Source organism: Bombyx mandarina, chromosome 11 (assembly GCF_030267445.1).
Source record: "Bombyx mandarina strain Sakado chromosome 11, ASM3026744v2".
NCBI classification, from domain to species: domain Eukaryota; kingdom Metazoa; phylum Arthropoda; class Insecta; order Lepidoptera; family Bombycidae; genus Bombyx; species Bombyx mandarina.
The window spans coordinates 11405456-11424868 of NC_143218.1; the positions used below are offsets into that span (position 1 = coordinate 11405456).

General features: G+C 35.7%; 1 protein-coding gene and 1 long non-coding RNA gene across 2 annotated transcripts in view; one reads left to right on the forward strand and one right to left on the reverse strand.

The window, feature by feature from the left end:
• LOC114253438 (uncharacterized) overlaps positions 1-19413 on the reverse strand; it is a 40142-nt gene that overhangs the window by 10407 nt on the left and 10322 nt on the right. The window contains exon 2 of the mRNA XM_089731492.1: positions 507-628. The gene's annotated coding sequence lies outside the window, so the exon portion shown is untranslated. The remainder of the gene's footprint in view (positions 1-506; positions 629-19413) is intronic.
• On the forward strand, positions 8982-12934 carry LOC149502022 (uncharacterized). The gene is made up of 2 exons (XR_016323879.1): positions 8982-9967; positions 10057-12934. It is a non-coding gene; the product is annotated as an uncharacterized LOC149502022 (long non-coding RNA).

The window sequence follows — 19413 nt, forward strand, 5'->3', positions numbered from 1 at the left end:
AAAGAGCCATCCAAATTGCATCGCCTCCCTATTGCTTTTCTTAGTCCGCGTTCTGTTAGAACCAATTCAGGCAAACATCCGCTTGTTTTTCGTCTGGTTAGCCTTTGTAATCACACAATTAGTAAGAAAGTCTTGATATATTTACCGACTTCCTCAACTAATTAACCATTAACTATAGTAAGAAATAAATTCACAAATGCTGGTTTTACCTCATCAACCCTAATGATATGTATTTATTACTATAACTATTTTATGTCTTACTTTAGGGGTCTTATTTTTGTTGTTTCGCTTTCTTTAATGCATATTGAGATTGCCAGTAATATACCTTACAGATATTAAGTGTTTAGAGCGTTAGCTTTTTTTTCTTATCTATTGCAACTCTCTCCACTACTGTTGGCAATACTTGTAAATTAATAAATAATTCGTTTTAATTACGTTTAATTACGTTGATAATGCAATAAGAAAGAAAAGAAAAATCGAAGGACAATATTTAGTGGAAGACTCACAGTGTTGGTAGGAGCATCGGGTGTGGCGGCAACGTTTCTTCTTCGCAAGTGCGGACGTGCCAATGCACCCGCGGCACATAACAGCACAGCGGCGCCAATACATGCGCCTGCCCACCACCACCCTGAAATGTGAAGTCACATTCATGGAATCCAATATTGTAGTGGACACAAATACGGATAAAGAATGCCGACAGATACATGGTTTGAGATAAGGCAGCCAAAAGCCGCCAAAGGCTTTTCATCTCTTCACTACTAAGAGCCAATTTTTTAGTTGTCACATAATAGTTGTTCCCGAAATGAAATACAACGTAATTAAGCTGTTATATAAATTTCAGTGAAAAAGTGATTGCATTTGTTTTAGATTTAAATTCAGTCGGTTTGTAATTTACTTGATAAATAGCCCCATGATTGGAAAGTTAGGCTTTATTGGATAAACGAAAAGAGAATTTTGTTAAAATGGTTTAGTTACTTGAAGTTTGAGAAACGTAGCCCGTACTCGTAGCACCATCGTAGAGGAAGCCTGTAGCCAGTGAATGTATTTTTAAACTGGTTTCAAAGTTCTGTACATTTAGATAGTTGAGTAAATTGTTAATTTAGTATCATCAATTATCTTTTTAACAATAAAAATCAACTATATTAATATATGTATATGTATATCATATATTGATAAGATCATTTTCAGAGGATCGATTCATTTTATTTACATATGGTTTTAAACACACATAAAACGTTACATAATTATGCGAGCGTGGGTATATAAGTACATATAATGTTCGCGCACTAACTGTGCCACGTTAATTTAGATGCAAACTAAAAAAAAAATTTGAACTCCACTGATTTCATTAGAACTTTGAGGGAGCATGTGGTATAGAGCATAAAAGGTTGTTTTTTACTAATTTCGAGATTACGAAATAAAAATCAATAGCACCTGCAGAAATCAGACCAGAGCGCGATTCGTTGTGTTCTTGTTCAGAAGTTTCCAATTTCTTCTCCGCTATTAATTAGCTAATATTGTGGATGTGAACGACTACGATAAAAGTCTAGTGACAGCTATTTTTGATGGCTGTATTTTTGAGAAAAATGCAAAACTGCATTTATTTATCAGACACACAAAAAAAGTAAGAGTTTAATTAAAAATTAAAAATAATTATTTGTTCCATATCTACCGATATGTATGTCCCTTTGGTTAATAAACCGATATTTATATATTTTTTAATCTAGTGTTTAAACTGGTAACAAAAAGCACGTAGATTTAAATAAGATGTATGTATTGGGTACGCATCTATTTTCGCACGAGAGTTGTTTGCGTGGTTGGGTTAATTTTAGCAACCTTAATAAGAATATCTCGACATTCAAGCGAAGCATAGCGCGTACACTCAAATTTAATACGAGCAATAGAATTTGTTTATCATGTGTTCAAGATTTATAGTACACAGCAAAATGAAAATGTCACATACCTAATACATATTTGATTTTGTAGTTAGTTAGATCAGTTAGTATTTCTAGAATCTAATCACGGAGCTGGATTCTTGTGTTAATTTTGGAAGGATTTGCGTTTTATTTAATATACTTGATTTTCGATATTAATTTTACGCACACTACTGACGTATACTGTCTTTCTTTTTTTTATCTACCCTTTTTAATCGTTTGAATTTTAACGGTTATTGATCGCATTGCTGTTCTTCATAATAATAATTTGATCAAGCGATACAGGGTGTAAGCTAGTCGTTCCATAAGCTAAAACGTATATACTATTTTAGAATAAACAAAACAATATTCAATAGAGCTCAACCCGTAATCCAAAGCTAAGACAGCTGGTGAATGCCGGCACCGCCTCACACGAGACCGTTGACCTCTCATGTCATTTAATTTTAATTGTATTACATTGCGCGTAGGATAATACATTAACTGAATGTGTAAGCTTTTGATAGAGATTTTTTTAATAAAAAATAGAAGCGAACCAACACTATTTTTGCTTTTGGGATTGATCCTCTTACACCCGGTATTTAGTTTGTGGTTCAAGCCAAAACAAACGGCATGTGGTCGCGCGTACTCGACAAAAATTCGACATCGTTCGCCCAAGAATGCACAGTGCGGGTATTAATAGAGATCAAGAGGAGCGCGGGGGCGGCGCCGTCGTCTGGTGTCGGTCTGCCGGGGCCTGCGGGCGACCACCGAAATAACTTCTCCAGCTGGCGGTACCTGGCCACGTGGCTCGAAGTACTCCCTGCTGCTTACCTGTCCTGGTCAACTCACAAATATTCACGTGACGCGCCCCCGGCACAGTCATTCCGATCAGTGTCGCAACACTAAACGACATTCCCAATAATCAACGGCTAATTCTTTAGGGAAATAAGCAGCTGTCTGGTAGATAAGGTTATTAGTAATTTCAATTTTGTTATCTTCCTATATTATTTTGTCCGTCAGGGACAGATTTATATTAACATATCACGACAATATCACGCTGTTCTTATCACCGTTCATAAATATAATTAAAATAATTAAAATTATAATTAAGCGACGTAAATCTACAATTATTTTAATGAAATGAATATAATTATAATAATGAAAAGAATTTTTTTTTTTTTTTTTTTTATTGCTTAGATGGGTGGACGAGCTCACAGCCCACCTGATGTTAAGTGGTTACTGGAGCCCATAGACATCTACAACGTAGACGCGCCACCCACCTTGAGATACAAGTTCTAAAGTCTCAGTATAGTTACAACGGCTACCCCACCCTTCAAACCGAAACGCATTACTGCTTCACGGCAGAAATAAGCAGGGCGGTGGTACCTATCCGCGCGGACTCACAAGAGGTCCTACCACCAGTAATTACGCAAATTATAATTTTGCGGGTTTGATTTTTATTACACGATGTTATTCCTTCACCGTGGAAGTCAATCGTGAACATTTGTTGAGTACATATTTCATTAGAAAAATTGGTACCCGCCTGCGGGATTCGAACACCGGTGCATCGCTTCAACACGAATGCACCGGACGTCTTATCCTTTAGGCCACGACGACTTTATATACTTATATTAATAAAATCATAATATTTTCACTGAAATAGACCGGTGTTTTGGTAAGTAAATCTTACGTAAGGCTAAAACGTGTTCACGAACGACTTTCCACATTTATGGAAATTTCGAAACACGCAAATTTATTAAAATTTTGAAATACGCAAATTTAAAGGGCATAATATAAGCTTATATTGATAGAATTCACCATCTTTCTAATGGGGTTTCGAGCAATCATACGTTCCGGTGTGAAGAGCCTGCCGTCAACTCAAAGTATTTAAAACCAGTTGAGGCTCCGATCTACGTCACGGACCATGATGGATATTTATGGATACTAGAGGTCCCGCAGTAGTCGAAATTCGACTATAATTAATTAGAATTTTAAGTTTGTACACTATTATGATTGTATTTTATTTATACTTCTATAATCACAAATTTTGCCATGGCTACACTATAAAAAAATATTAATAAAGACAAACAATATTTAATCTATTCTCAATTTGACCACAGACGTCAAGAACAAAAGTTTGACAATAAATAGTATGCATCGTGTGTACGTCAAATACATGGTATGTAGTGTGTGTAATGTTTTCTTTATTGATTTAATGTATCTTTTATGCATTATTTAAAAAAAATATTAGCATTGTGCACTTCTTCTCTATGTTCTCTATAAATAAGGAAAATTTCATACTCCTCCGTCCGTGCAATTTTCGTAAAAAGGGATACAAAGTTTTTGCTTCACGTATTAATATATAGATTATCTTAAATGTTCCTTCAAACTTGAATGCATGACTGTTTCGCGGTAGAATTAGGCAGCACGGTGGTATAGTGCAGATACGCATGGCGTTCTTCTTATTATCTTATATACTCGTTTATCTAAATGTATTTGACACAAAACCCATGGAATGACATTCAAGAGTTCGCGTGAAATTGTGAATCAGTGTACGTAGTAAGCAGTACGTACATACATATATTAATGAAATTCCAGTGTTTATTTTTAGCACATAAAAGGCGTGGTTACGGGTTTCGTTGCTTAATGCAAAATTTTCACAACCAGACAAACTTTAACTTTTTTTTTTATTGCCTTTGTAGGCAGACGAGCATACGGCCCACCTGACGGTGAGTGGTTACCGTCGCCCATGGACTTCAGCAATGCCAAGGGCAGAGCCAAGCCGCTGCCTACCGCAACTCTTCTTTATGATAAAAATTAAATGTGTGTTGGGTTTTTTTGATTCGCTTTTACCACTCATCCGTTCTGTACTTTATAATCGTACCTAATGTCTATATATTAATACGTGAAGCAAAAATTTTGTACCCCTATTTACGAAAATTGCGCAAACGGAGGAGTATGAAATTTCCCACACTTATAGAGAATATAGAGAAGGAGTGCACAATGCTCATATTTTTTTTAAATAATGCATAAGAGATACATTAAATCAATAAAGAAAACATTACACACACTGCCATATATTTGACACACACACACACATATGTATAATAATATATACTCTTGGTTTATTGTCAAACTTTAGTTTGTCAAAAACTGTGGTCAAATTGAAAATAGGTTAATATTGTTTATCTTTAATATTATTTGTCTATAGTGTAGTCTTGGCGAAATCTGTGATTGTAGAAGTATAATAGTCTTTGACAATATAACCATAATAATGTTCAAACTTATAATTTCATTAATCATAGTCGAATTTCGACTACTGCGGGACCACTAGTTTTATTTAAAATTTATAAATAATAAAGGCACTCCTAGGAAATCGTTTGATAGAAACTCGTAGGCTGTATTTGGTAGGGTGGCTAGGGGCTTCGGGAGGAGGTTGGCGGGACGTCTAGACATAGCGTAATTAGAAAGGTGAACGCGTAGGCTGCGACGGCGCGCTTGGCTTGCGCCTCATTCTCGGTACTGACTACCGACTTACTCTAATTAATACTAACAAGTACATAGCTTCGATACGAGAACGAACAACGATGCGGAAAAACTTGTCTAACATCACGTCATATAAACAGCGGTGACAAAATGACCTGCGTTTGGAGGCACGGTGAATTAATTGAACTAATCTTTCTCATTACTGTTATTAGTATTGCTGTTATTAGTTTTACTGGTGGTAGGACATCTTGTGAGTCCGCGCGGGTAGGTACCACCACCCTGCCTATTTCTGCCGTGAAGCAGTAATGCGTTTCGGTTTGAAGGGTGGGGCAGCCGTTGCAACTATACTTGAGACCTTAGAACTTATATCTCAAGGTGGGTGGCGCATTTACGTCGTAGATGTCTATGGACTCCAATAACCACTTAACACCAGGTGGGCTGTGAGCTCGTCCACCCATCTAAGCAATAAAAAATAATAATCTTGGAACTGACTGGACTGGAAGTTCTGAAGGATTTAGTTCATTCAAATACTCATCGAAATGGTTCAATGATGTGTTCGATTTTACAATACGTTTATGCTGTTTTATTTTTTCATAAAAACAAAATCGCGTAGGCATGTACCCATCTATGTAAAAATATAAGTAGGTACGGTATATTAAGCAGAACTATATAATTAATTGTAGTGTTTTCATAAATTAAATATAATCATCTGGGTTCAATTATATTAAAATTTTATAATTGTTTTGTTTAATTTAGTTTGAAATTTTACAGTTACAGTACATTAAATGAATGACAGTGTGTAAGTATTGTCATTGAAATGCCTTTCAAATTATATTTCAATTGATAAGAGATGATAGTCATGTGATAAAATTCTATTATTTATCATTATTTTCGTTTAACAGAAGATCGTTATTTCTCATGGTTATTTCTCAATTATTTAATCAATCTCAATCGTCAATTATTGCTGTAAGACAATCTCATTGAAAATATTATATTTGATTCTGCATTATATTTGATTCAGTGATTTTTCATGTAAAAGGATATATTATGAAGATCGATGACAGATCCTTAACCATTTCCAAACTATACCAAATTTGAAAAGACCTAGCTAGTGGCGGCTACAATCTAATTTATATATTTTTGAATAAATTACCAATTTTTGCTTTTTAAAACATCATGACGCTACAGGTTTGAAGGTCGCGCTTAGTATCAGAGGAAGTCATTGTGTTCACTCAGTAATTGTCTTGTTCCTCTGGCTGGGCGGTGCGGCTTATTTGTCTACGAGCGCTAATATAAGTTGTTTGTCAACGTCGGACCGTGCCATGCGCTGTTCTCTAGCTCGAAATAAATAACAAGAAGTCGGCGGCGCGTCATCGCCGTCATCCGTCAGCTAGCGCGACTGCGTCCTCGAAAACAATCGCCATTGTCTATGCGATTGCAGTATCGCGGTCTTATTCAGAAACGTAAATGCGTTACATATGAATGGTGTGTGTCGTAATCGTCGTTGTGTTCAAACATTCGTAATTTCATGTTGATGGCTCTTTTGATTCCACGTGTACATGCATCGAACAGAGACCACTTTGGCTTTATTACCCCGAGAAAAAGTTTTATATGAAATCAACGATTGTTTAAAATGGTACCGAAACTGAAGTATTGTAAATGTTTAAAGCAAACTGTCATACCATAAGATACTGTTAATTTTTTTGCTGTGTGAAAAGTAACGTAATTGTCAGTGTTTTTAGGTACTTAGCTTAGTATTTCAATTTAAAAGTATTTTAAATTATGAAGTTTTTTTTCATTTTCCTAATAATCTTTTTTTTTTCGGGCTATGTGCCGTACCTTATACGAGGAGTCCGCGTCTAGGGGTTACTCGGGGTATGTGGAGCTTGAAGGTCTGCAGATATTAGGAGCAGACCGCGGGCCCAACCACCCACCAAACGACTCGCACTACTTGCACTCTCTTACCCTACTTCTGATCTCCTTCCGGGGTCAGAACCCGGGCCGAGTCGGAGGGTTCCCGCGGTCAACATTACAACCAGACCACGGCGCCACCCCAAGGACGCTCGACCGATGGGTCATCGAGGCGATCGTCGACGACCAACGACTCTGGTCTCTACGTTAAGGCGGTCCATCAGGCTGTCCAGACGATACAGCAGATGTTCAGAGATATATAAAAAAATTCGTAAATTATGATAAGTTACTAGTAAAATATAAGCTTTCGAATGGGTTTTTTTATACCCACCGGCTTTCGCTTGAGCGAATAATTTGATACACCCTGTGTATTGACTATTCTACTATGTTTTGATTTCTCAAATGCATGTTTTTGCTTAAGGTATCGATTTTATAAAAAAATATTCGCTTACAACGACTGAATTGTGTGCCGGTCTGCTTGCTTAAATAAGCAAATACGTCGACAAAAGAAAAACATTTTTTTTCATGTGATTTCTGTTCCTCTTTTTGTGACTATAAATCAAGTCTTATGTTACGTTGATTATTACAAGGACGCTACTGCTCTCTTTCTATGACACTACGGTGACAAGACGAAAGGATTTTTATTTGTTTTGTAATTGAGTTATATTCAGGTTAATAATGCAGGATAAGAATGATTACGGTTCATAATTAAACCGCTTCTATTTGTTTGAACCGTTACATTCGAATACCATTCACTGATTTTTGATAAGAAACTTGCATTCCAAGGATTGTATGCAAATTGTAGGTATATGAAGAGGACATATGACCACAAAACCAGTACAAGGATGTCGCTGTCCGAGCGATAAATATCCGGTTATTTCTATCTTCGGCGTTCGAACAAAACATGTTTCTGAACAACATTGTTGTTAATTCTTCACGCAACTGCACTTAGCACTTTATAAAAGGCTTAGTTATCATGTTTACTACATAGTATTTTGTTCTATGAACAGAACGTAAAAATTAATAATTATTATATTTATTATTGTGGCGGGTAGCCCTCATACAACGGTAGATATTTGACAGATGCCTGAATCTCGCTTACGACATTTTCAAGATAAGCTTACATATATAAAAGTTCCGAACAGCAACATTCGGACCGTCGGTCCACCGAGAAAATATCACCCGCTCGGTGGAAGATCTTCCCTTTGTCGTTTAAGCCTCCCAAAATTATATTATCAATCATTAATAAATGAAATACTGTAATTGATTGTGTACCTTTTTTCCCCATAGAGTTAACCCCGTACTTAGCGTTAACTGGAGCTCATAGACAATACCGCCACTCACCTTGAGACATTAGTTCTAAGTTAAAATTACATATATAGTTCCATGGCTATCCTTTAAATTATTGCGGAAAGACGAAAACATACACTGCTCCGGATATCGGGAAGCCCAACGCTACGTGCAATTTCGGGGAATCCCACAATTCAAATAAAAGAGCATCAAATAACAACAGCGTTAAACACTGTAGAAGACAAACAATTTTAGAAAAAAAAAGGTTACTGATGACGGTGTTTACCACTAAAATCAACGATGTGATGATGCCCAGTATATATTATGATATAATTCATTTGCATTTTTCGTTAATGTAGATAGGACGGATATATGGGCGCAAACGCCACTGTTGGCAATAATTAACATAATAATATATAGATTAGTTTATTCTATATTAACATTTATTTATTATTAGCAACAAAACTGTTATTCTACCATATTTAATAATTAGCAGACACTGTTTTGATGTGAAAATGTTCAGAATATGTTTAATGTTTATATTATTGTTTAAAAACACAAATGACTGTATAAATGATTAAATATGAATAAAGCATAAATATTAATAATAATTTATATTATAATTAACAGTACTAATAATTTAATTAAGTATTGTAATTGTTTTGCAATGATGTTGTTGGCGCCATCTATTATTAGGCTGGATAATAACAATGTTAGTTAATATTACTTAAAAGTAATTCATGTAAAATAAATTAAATGTGAGTCATGTAAAATCACTAAAATATGTATTTTGAATATTAAGCTATGTTTTGTGAATTGTTTCGCAGTAATTACATTTGTTTGTATAAAAGAAGTTGTAGTTGCTATAACCAACACAAAATGGCTAATTGTGTAAAAACCACTGAATAACTCAGGCGTGGCTTTTTGTTGTAAACAAGTAATGTTAAAGTTTTATAGAATTGTATTGTATTTTCATTGTAAAAGAAGTTATGTGTGTAAATCCTGGCTTAACGCCGACATCAGAAGTGGGATCACAGCCCCAAAATTAATCGTAAGCCTCCGAATGAAGTAGCCCACTGTTGAACAAGTGATGGGTCTCTCAACCTGTATTAAAAAGGCGAAAAGTGATGATAGCTGCAAATGCTGTACCCTTGTAGTGGCATTATAACTTTTATTTGCCGCCGTTCAACTCCGATGAGGGCGTGACATCAAGACCGATGCGGAAATGTGGACGAAACTATCATGAAGCTAATTGTTTCATCGCATGAACATCGAGTTCAAAAGAGCAAGCAAGACATAAGCCGATATCTGGTCTTTGTATTGAACCGCATTGGAGCAAGTGAGGGACGAACTGATCCATGCATTCAGTAAAGTTGTGGATATTTAAAATGAGTTCTAGACCGTGGATGTTTTGGAAAAGCTACTGACGCTGAGATGGTAAAAATACTGATTTCAGGTATTTATCTTAAATTTATTCGATCCAAGTTATTGAGAAATACGCTGTGGTATGTATTTCGCTTCCTAAATAATATCGATTCTAAAAACGTTCCGAAAGCGTCAAATTGAAAATATACTGTAAATATAATGTTAATAATCTAAACATAACTCAGTTTTATCACAATCACATAATGATTCCTTCAGTTTTCGTGGCACTTTTAGTAACACTAAGGTTTTAAATGTGGTTACTGCGTCACTTGCGTCATTTCGAGAAAACTTGTTACCGCCGTCAAGATGACAAACGTATCACCACAATTAAGACTTAAATCATTGCAGATCTAGTTTAGTAAGCTAAACAACTTCATGTAAAGTTTTTGAGCATAAGGAGTCAACTGATTTCAAAACAAAGCATTGTGACTTTTAATGGAGAAAAATACTAGAACTATTATAGAATTTCATATGGTAATCATAATCATATGGTAATACTGACAGTCTTGCTGACATCCTAATAGGTTTTAATCTTTTAAAAATAACTTCTCAGTGTTGCACTCTTTGAGGAGAACTTATCTATTTTTATAAGTTTCTATCCAGTGAATGCTCAAGTTTGGAGTCATTATTCAATCATCATGTAACTTTTGCAAATCATGTCTCATAGATGGTGATCAGGCAGATAAAAGTTGGATTTGAAATAATTAATTTGGATAGGATAGTACAACGCTGTACATACTGTATGTCTCCTGTTTATTGTGAGGAGTTCAAGCATATTACAATAAAAATAAAAATAAACTTTTAATAATATGCCATAATAAGAGACAGCTCATCCCTGTTCAGCAGCTCCATATTATTACTTTTCCTTTCATAATTATTTATTTTTGGATGAGTGATTAACTCTCTGCACCCTAGGTTTCTAGTGGGGGTGCTGCTTTATTATTAGTCAAGAAAAAGGATGGCACAGATCTCTATGTGATTTCTGTTTTTAAAATCTTAGTTCCATTTTTGGAAACCTGTCACTTTTAAAAATTCACCAAGATAAAAGATAATTCAGGAGTTTCAAAAACTTGTGAACAATATGAAATTCAGTACCACATTATTGCAAAGAGAGCGAGCATGGTCAACAGGCATGCTGAACTATTGATGGGTCATAAATGTCACATGTTTGTAAAATATCAATTAATAAGATCTGACAGGCAGCTTTAAGAATTACAGTTGATTAAAATCTGCAGCACAACAATAAAACAAAAATGCAGAGGCATTAGAAGGATGATGTTCCCTACCAGTCATTAAAATAAAGCAAATTGAAAATGGTCCGCTGAATGATGAATTAGGGGAAGTTGAATCAGCTGGTAAAAAATGGATGGACGAGCGGTCTCTGTCATCTAATGTGTTTTGGTAAAGGTAAAGGTTTGGTAATGGTAACGGTTTGATATAGGTAAATCTATCCTCTTAATGTCAGAGGATTCTGATTGACCGTATGGGCAAAGAGATTTGTTCTGCTGTAAAATGATTTATAATTTGTTATGGTATCTACTTTTATTTTCCTATCCAATTATCCTTCCTAAAACGCTGGCGGGCCACCATGCGAATCCTTAAACCTGGTCTTGTTGGCTAGATCCCGTATGGGTGATGCCTTATGAGTTGGCTAGATCCCGTATGGGTGATGCCTTATGAGTTGGCTAGATCCCGTATGGGTGATGCCTTATGAGTTGGCTAGATCCCGAATGGGTGATGCCTTATGAGTTGGCTAGATCCCGAATGGGTGATGCCTTATGAGTTGGCTAGATCCCGAATGGGTGATGCCTTTTGGGTTGGCTAGATCCCGAGAGGGTGATGCCTTGTGGGTTGGCTAGATCCCAAATGGGTGATGCCTTGTGAGTTGGCTAGATCCCGAATGGGTGATGCCTTATGAGTTGGCTAGATCCCGAATGGGTGATGCCTTTTGGGTTGGCTAGATCCCGAGAGGGTGATGCCTTGTGGGTTGGCTAGATCCCAAATGTGTGATGCCTTGTGAGTTGGCTAGATCCCGAATGGGTGATGCCGAGTGTGTTGGCTAGATCCCGTAAGGGTGATGCCTGGTAAGTTGGCTAGATACTGTAAGGGTGATGGCTTGCGAGTTAACTAGACCTGTATGAGTGATGCTTTGTGTGTTGGGTAAATCCCGTTGGGTGATCCTCTTGTGTGTTAGCTAGATCTCGTAAGGGTGAATGGTGCCTTGTGTATTGGGTAGATCCCAGTAGGGGATATGACTTGTTTACTGTTATGTGAAATGCTAAAACAGCGCAAGGGACGCGCTGGAATCAGTATGGCCGTATGGGCGCAAACGCCACTGTTGGCAATAATTAACATAATAATATATAGATTAGTTTATTCTATATTAACATTTATTTATTATTAGCAACAAAACTGTTATTCTACCATATTTAATAATTAGCAGACACTGTTTTGATGTGAAAATGTTCAGAATATGTTTAATGTTTATATTATTGTTTAAAAACACAAATGACTGTATAAATGATTAAATATGAATAAAGCATAAATATTAATAATAATTTATATTATAATTAACAGTACTAATAATTTAATTAAGTATTGTAATTGTTTTGCAATGATGTTGTTGGCGCCATCTATTATTAGGCTGGATAATAACAATGTTAGTTAATATTACTTAAAAGTAATTCATGTAAAATAAATTAAATGTGAGTCATGTAAAATCACTAAAATATGTATTTTGAATATTAAGCTATGTTTTGTGAATTGTTTCGCAGTAATTACATTTGTTTGTATAAAAGAAGTTGTAGTTGCTATAACCAACACAAAATGGCTAATTGTGTAAAAACCACTGAATAACTCAGGCGTGGCTTTTTGTTGTAAACAAGTAATGTTAAAGTTTTATAGAATTGTATTGTATTTTCATTGTAAAAGAAGTTATGTGTGTAAATCCTGGCTTAACGCCGACAGATACTTCGATGTGGCAACGTTGTCTGCATGATGCAGTAACACCAAAAATCAGGTTACGACATAACGATATCTCGTTTCTATTAAAAACAAAACTCAATCAAATCAAATCAAATCAAATCAAATCAAATCAAATCAAAAAAGTTTTATTCAACATAAATGAAAGTACATACTTGTTGAACGTCAAAAGAATTACCGCCAATTCACAAGAATTAGCCTCCGTCCTGAGAAGAATTGGCAAGAAACTCAGCGGTCATGTTTTTTTTTTTTTTAAATATTAGATTTTTATTTTTATTTTAAATTTTTTTTTTTTTTTAAATATTCATATTACAATAAGTAATTATAACATAACAATTTTACAATATTGAAATTCCCGGAGCGAGCAACTCATTCCCACTTTGTGCAATCTTCTAGATAATCATTGACTTTATAGTAAGCTTTATTGCACAGATGTTCTTTAACAGTTTTCTTAAATCTATGTATATGTAGGTTCTGAACATCTTGTGGGATTTTGTTGTACAGGCGCACAGACAAACACCCGAAAGAATTTCGTATCTTATGTAACCTACTCATCGGCACAACAAGCTTGTGTTTGTTCCTAGTATTTCTATTATGTATGTCCGACATCTTAGGAAACTCCTCAATATGTTTACGAACATACATCAAATTTTCAAAGATGTACTGGGATGGCATAGTGAGAACTTTAATTTCTTTAAATTTTTCCCTCAGGGATTCCCTTGAGTGCATGTTATAAATAGCACGTATAGCTCTTTTCTGCAGAATAAATATCATTTCTACATCGGCCGCATTGCCCCATAGCAAAATGCCATAGGACATGACACTGTGGAAGTAACTAAAGTAAACTAAACGAGCCGTGTCCGCATTTGTTAACATTCTAATTTTTTTTACTGCGTATGCTGCAGAGCTAAGCTTAATCGCCAATTTATGAATATGAGGTCCCCACTGCAGTTTGGAGTCCACTGTTATACCAAGAAATACGGTTGACTCAACAAGCTCCAATGATTCCTCAGAAACAATTACATTACTATCTACTTGTCTCACATTTAAAGATGATTTAATACATTTTAAAGTAAATTTAATACATTTCGTTTTCTTACTATTCAATAATAGGTTATTGATACGGAACCAATGAACCACACACGAAATCGCATCATTCACTTCGTCATAGACTTGTAATTGTCGTTTAATTTTAAATAATAAAGATGTATCATCTGCGAATAATACGACCTCATGTCGGGACTCAATAAAACTAGGCAAATCGTTTATATATATTAGAAATAAAAAAGGACCCAAAATGGAACCCTGAGGTACACCCATTTTCAACGTGGTGCCTGAAGATCTATTTCCTTTCACATCTACTGTTTGTATCCTTCCTGATATCCAATTTAAAGTACCTTGCGAATTTCATATTCGTAAGGCTTTTGTTTGTCCCAATCTCACAGGTGTCTCACTTGACTCACATGGTGTTGTAGTAGTTAACCCTTAGCCCCCATGACTGCTGGGCCGAGGGTCGTGTGTTCGATTCCCGCGTCAGGCAAACACGCGTGTCATGAACACGTTTGTTTTTCTTTGATCTGATTGATCTAAGTGTTTAATATAGATTTAAATATATGTAAGTATATTTATCAGTCTTAACATAGTTATATCACAGAATTATATTAGTATCATCTTATTACAGGGAATCTTATTTTTCGGGTTAGACGAACGTGTTTGTCGTGAATTGTTCCCAATTCTTAATATTAGTAATGTTTTTATTTAGTTGCTGTAAAAACTGACCAGGTTTTAATATCTGTTTTTTTACCTCAGTGACTAATTCATTTGGGTATGCATTAGGGACTTAAAATTACGGTGTCGTACTGTCAATAATTTCGATCTGAATAAGGTCGATCCAAGATTCGACATCCGGTTCAAACATTATTTATAATATCTTGTTTCAAATTAAAAGGAAGTAGGTCGAGGCTATTTAAAGTGTTCAAAACACTGATGTTTAGTAGCCGGGCAGTTATAAAAATACAAGTTATATTTTGACTTACTTTTTTGTATACAATATGTGTAGGTATATAGATCAGGGGATAGGTCAGGGGAATATATATACCAATTAAAGATTGATTTTTCCTCGTTTATTTTTACATTTAACTAAAGTATGTAGGTACCATTTTGTTCGATAGCTTGTTGCCATTTTGTTGGTATTGACATAATACCATCGCTGTAGAAATTTTGGAACTTGGGCAAAAGCTGCGACAAGTAATTTTGACAGTCCTGTCTTGATGTATCTTTAGAGATCCGAATCGATGGTTTTCTTCCGTGTTATAAGTTCATAATGAACCATCGTTTTCCAATGCAACCTTATTGCGAGTTCATTCGGGTTTCGTTAGGGTCTGTGGAGCTTAGCTATCTTTTGACCATGCTTTTTTCGACGCACATTCTTGTCGTAGATACTTAATATATTGTCCATGATTAATGCTTAAAAATCACCATTTTCAAAAACGGTTCGATTTCACTACGTTCTTATAGGTAATCAGCGGAAAAAAAATTGCGTTTTTATAATGTCATGAATTAAAGTTATTGAATTCATCTATATACAAATAGTAATACCAAATAGATTTTGCGTATAGTTGAGTTCGTCGTCCAAAGATAAGACCGCTCGGTGTCAAGGAATGAGACTATGCAAGAAATCAAATCTTATAGGCAGGTATAATTTTTTCTAAGGAAGCGTGTACTTAAAATATGTTAACGAATGACCTCCATGGTGTAGGATTAACATCGTCTAATTATAAACAATCCCGTAAATTTTATTTATTATTGGTCCCAGGGCGTATTTTCGGTCTACACGAGTTGGTGCTACCTATAACTTTGCTGCCACCATCTTGCATTTTTTGACACACAGCAGTCATGGATTTCGGTATTGAGGGCCGGACAGCCACTTTATAACACAATTTAAACTTCAACTTCATATTTCAAGGGCTCTGGTAACTATCAAACACCAGATCGACTAGGAGCCTGTTTATACACGCAAATAAAACGAAATAAAAAGGATACACTGAGTGGCCACTTCATAGGCGAAAAGTAAAGTAAAGGTTTATTAATAATGCTTAATACATCAGCAGTACGTGAGTGCAATGATTACGCGGTAAAGTGTTGAAAACAAGCGTGCGATTTGTTTTCTTGCAGTGAAACAGTTAAGACTTTCACTGTGCGTACCGAGTCGGTTACCTCGACGCGTGTGCATATTTCCCGTCATTTTTGCGCGCGCGCGAAGGGGCAAGCGCGGTCTCGATTGTTTTCGTCGTGTTTTGCGGTTTATTTCTGGCACCCGAGACGCGCTGCTGCGGCGGTGCAAGTCGCTGGCACACGTCACTGTCCACGCTGCCACTATAACTGTTGATATTCGATCATTATTATACATATTATGTGGCAAAAAATTCTTTACGTTAAACACAAACACTCATTCATTTCATCTTATTATTTACACGTATATAATTAAAAAAAAAAAAATGACATGTTTAGTTTTATTAAAAAGAAAAAAGTGTTCTAATTTCAATTCGCCTCGAAATTTGAATTCAGTTATTTACCTGGCAATTGCTAAATAGGCTGGTATGCCGAAAGTTAATTTTGTTTTTTAATTAGAATCGAACGTTTGATTTACTGTCTGTCATTCGCTTCAAAATTAAAGGTTGCTTTAGTTAATTTGGAAATTAAAAAAAACATGCATTTCATTTCATTATACTACTATGATTTTTATTTAATCACATTCTTATTCGTGTTCCATTGAATGTTTTGTAGTTTATAATGTAATTATCATATACATATGCATGCATCAAGCATGCAAAGAAACAAGTGTGACAATAAAATTTGATAGCAGGACAGTTTTTACGATATGAAATCCACAATCATCCACACAATCATCAGAGCATCTTACATGATAATGGTCTGACTCGCTAGCTATCAGTGTATAGATAATGTACATATGTTTATTTATTTGGCAAACCTGAACAACTACTAATGCCTTATTCTCACTATCTACTTATTCTACATTAATTGAAACCTTCAGCTAATCCCGATTCAGATTTACCAGTCTACGGTTGAGTGTCGTGAAATATCACTCAGGAATATGATAGTAGAACCGTTTCCTTTCCCGTGTCACTCTTGTCCGAGTGGTCGTGGTTGTCATTCAGTATCATTGCTGTGGGCCTCATGAGAAGTCGCCACATCTCCCGGTGTTTAGTGAGCCTGGTACAATCATGTAAAGAACCGCCAACTGCCGATTTGACTTGGTAGGTCCATATAAAAAACTACTCGACCAGAACAGAAAGAAAAACCAGTCATTATGATTCTACAATCGAAAAATCACCTCATACGATGAAATTACAATAGCGTTTTTTGGAAGCGATTGATTTCTTTTTTATTGCTTTGGATCGGTGGCCAAGTTTGCGGCCCGCTGCAGGCATACATATATACCGTAATGTGGAAGAATGTTGTCTCCTGTCAAAGAATGAACTGTTTTAAGTAGTAGCTGTATAAAAATTAATGTCAAAAAGATATGTCAAAGTGACATTATTAATGTGTCGTCATGTGACACTGCACTATATTTTTTATTTTTATTGTTTAGATGGGTGCACGAGCTCACAACCCACCTGGTGTTAAGTGGTTACTGGAGCCCATAGACATCCACAACGTTAATGCGCCACCCACCTTGAGATATAAGTTCTAAGGTCTCAAGTATAGTTTTATGACGGCTGCCCCACTCTTCAAACCGAAACGCATTACTGCTTCACGGCAGAAAACTTCACTATATGTGGAATAAGGACAACAAGAAGAAGAATAATAATAATAATAATAACAATAGCAGTACAACCCTTCGAAACGGAACGCGTGAGTAACTCAGAAGCAACGGTCGAAATAAGCTGCATATTGGTATGTTATACTGCTGGCTTACAGTATGCCATACCACCAATAATCCTTCAACTTAGAATTCGCTTGTTGCAAATTTTCGTCATGCCATATATTCCAATTGACCCGGGTATTATGGCTTACCCGTATTTTTTTATATTTTTTCTTGTCTTCATAACGTTGTGGAGTAGATTTTAAAATTATAGATTATTAAAAATTTTCGAAAACCACCAGGGATTTACGAATGTTTTTAATATTCTTTGAAATTCAATGTTCTAATGGTTATCATAATATGTACCTACATACTGCTATGAAGAATATTTCGATATTAATACATCATCACATCGCATTCTAGTGACTGGTAATAGGTATAAAGTTAGCTCGCACTGGCGGTTACGAGCATCCTACCTACATCTGGGATGAAGCAGTCTTGTATTGGAAAAAAAATCTAAATCGCCAAAATGTCACACACATAAATAAGCTATGCAAAAACAATCAAATTGTGTTTGCCAATAAATACTTAACAAAACGAAGTTATTAAATGAGTAGGTAGCATTCTCAAATTAAAAAGTTAAGCTATTGCATCATACAGAATTAACGAAATGAACGTTATGCTTGCTATCTATAGGCTCCGATTACCACTTATCACCCTGAGATTGTCAGAAATGAAGCACAAATAAAAAAATTATAAGTGAAAAGACATAAGAGTTATACCTCCTGTGAGCTAATTGTTCCAAGAATAAGATAAATGTTTGCTGTTTCAGTTTGAAAACAGCTTCGTCGTCGTTACCTTTCCAGAGAATCAACAGAATGCTGTCTAAGTGATTCGGAGTAATTGTAATTTGTTGGTGTGAACGTTCTAGTTGCTGTAATTGATATGATTAAAATAAAATGTCGATTGCACAAAACATAATATGATCACATACAAAGATGATTAACGAATGCTATTAATTTACCTAATGTAAATATCGTAATTTATATATATAAATGTTATGTGGCATTGAAATAATTTGTTTATTTTTCACGAATACATGACAAACAAAAATGCCTGTAGGCAAATGAGTAGATACTGCAACATATTAACTACCCTCCAACATGACACATGAAGTTGAAGATTCGATTTGAATGATGGCTACCTAGCAAACCAGATCTCACGAGCGTTTTAGCCAACTACCTTTACAGGAGTGCGTTACGAACCAACAAATATGATGGTTACTATTTTGTCCATCTCTAGCGAAAACCAGCAACTTACCTATTTGCTGGTAGCCTAAGGGTCTATTCCACTTTCCCGCGTACGGGTAGGTGAGCTCACGAGTTTAATTTAAGAGAATTTGCTAACACTAGCTCTACCAAGAGCAGTGTTTCGCAGAATCTACCACCGGATCGAATCGCGACCTTCCTACAAGATCTGGCGAGAGACTCCGTGGGCTGTGTCGATGGTGGAACTTTTCGTCGTGGTCGAGGAGTTCGCCGAGGACGGTGACCGCGCCGCTTTGACTATCGGAATATGCGT